The sequence below is a fragment of the Morone saxatilis genome, unplaced genomic scaffold, assembly GCF_004916995.1.
Source record: "Morone saxatilis isolate NCDOM2014 unplaced genomic scaffold, NCSU_SB_2.0 Contig19, whole genome shotgun sequence".
Classification (NCBI taxonomy): domain Eukaryota; kingdom Metazoa; phylum Chordata; class Actinopteri; family Moronidae; genus Morone; species Morone saxatilis.
This window is the reverse complement of record NW_023339751.1, coordinates 20,584,077-20,586,413: the sequence shown is the minus strand read 5'-3', so window position 1 is coordinate 20,586,413 and position 2,337 is coordinate 20,584,077.

Genomic DNA, 2,337 nt, shown 5'->3' with positions numbered 1-2,337 from the left:
TATACACTAATAAAAACATGCCTATGAATATTAGATTCCATATTCCCTAAATGTTACACATTGGACCTTTAAAGCAGCCTAATAAACTAATACATCAAACCCCAACTCAGCCCAGTCATGCAGAGACAACCTCAATGTAATGAGTAGTGTAAGGAGTTACTTAGAGGAACTGATGTTACTTTCAGATGAGTCATGGATAACATCACTTTTTAGGGCAAGGAATCCCGAGACTTTATAATGAGCACAGCCATTCAGTTGTTTCACATACAGGACTGCACAATTAATTGAAATAATATTAAAACAGCAATATGTTTTTAGACCCCAACAAATGTCACATCATTGTGACATTAATCATTTTTTTCTGGTGAAAATGAAAATTGTGATGCAGAAATGACTAATTACTAAATATCATTACTAATCGTGAATCAATGAAGTTCAAGGTAATTTTTTTGTCATTTACAACACAAGGTTGTATTTAAAAGAAAATAAATAAATAAATGTATTAGTCATAAAAAATACAGAAAATATAAAAAAATAATTTAAAAAAGTAAATATAACTAAAAAGTAAATAAAAGTTAAATAATATTATTAAAACAATAAATCTAATGGAAATTAAACAACAGAATAAATATATATATAAATAAAATACATTTTAAAAAATCGATTTACACCAAAGAAGCCCAAGAAGATAATACATTTGACATTAGTCACTGTTACATAGTGTACATAGACTTACATAGTATGATTTAAATTTTATTCTAATTTTATATAGAGTAGCTTACTTATTTTCAAACTGAGTATTATAAGATCTAGAAAATGTATTTATGTAATTTGAAAACATAACAAGACAACAAAGAATCAGAGCACAGTAGAAGAGTAACAGAAAGGTACATAAGGTATATAGTTAATGTGGACTAAATGATATTCTGTGTAGTGCTGTCTGTAGTGATGTTATGAGCTGGGCCTGTCTCTGGTTATGTGTCCAGCAGGTGGAACTACAGGTAGCCTTATGGAACACACAGCCGCAGGTAAACAACATGAGTGATGCGTTCATTCCCCAGCACAGATAATGAGCCCAGCACTGAACTTATGAGTGGAGTTCTGACCTCTCCTGCCTGGAACGGTGCTAATGGAACGGCACACTGATTAGTAACGAACAAGGCGTCAGTAACGACATTACTTCAGTCACTACTATTGGCTACTTTTTACTTCTTTTTTTTTTTTTGCCATACCCCTGCCGAGCCCACCTCCTGCAGCTGCTCCAGCTCCAGCCTCAGCCCCTCCTGCTCGGCCTCCAGGTCTGCGTACTGCTGCTTCAGGCTCTGGTTCTCCTCCAGGACCACCAGCCCGCACTCCGCCGCCCGGACCTTCTCGCGGTTGGCCTCCGCCAGCTCCCGGGTCAGGCGCTCCACCTCGGCCCGGCATTGCTCCACCGTTTCCCCGCATCCAGCTCCACCGGCAGCCATCGTCGCCCCTCTCCTCCCTCACCTCCCTCCCTCCGTCTGCCCTCTCCTCCCTCTCCCTGCGTCGGATGAGCAGCGGAGAGCCCCGCCGGCCGGAGGGAGAAACAGCTGAGGTAGACAACAAACCCCCACCGCCTCCCCTCCGAGGGATCACACCGCTGCTTCAGATCTCATGGAAGAAAAAGAACAATAGACATCCGTAAAGATCCACAGAGCGCCGGAGAGTCATCTTCTGCCATGTGATGCTCTAAATGATGCAGCGTCTCATCTTCCGCCTCCCGGATCCCTCTCCCCCCCTCCGCTCTGTTTTTCTGCTTATTCACCGGCACCAGGACGCCATCTCTGCCCGCAGCCGCGAAGCAAGGCACACTCCCCGCTCTCTGTCATGCTGCTGCAGGCGGATCAGTCCGAGCCTCAGTGAGAGCAGCACACAGTCTGCAGAGTGGGACTGCACTGTATGCGCCCTCTGGAGATCACACTGGGTTTCTCTTCCGTTCTCTCATTTCCATCACAATAAAACATTCCAGGATGTTTCTGGATCTGATAATGTACAGGCCTAAAGGGAGGACTGATTCAGTGATTCAAGGTTATGTTATTGGCATTTACAACGCGAGTAGACATTTAGATATAGTTCCCTTTATGCTGCTTTTAAAACTAAATAAGATTGATTAATGAGCAGTGCTGGGCAGTAAGGGGTTACTAGTAATCATACTTTCTCTAGTAACTAGTAGTGCTATTCATTTCTTAAAACTAAACTAGTTCGGGATTTAGATTCATTTATGTGATAGTGGAGGAGTTTATTCTGACTCCAACAAACTAAACTGGATTTTAATCGTTTTAGGGCTGAACTTTGGGGAGAAAGGACAAAATTACC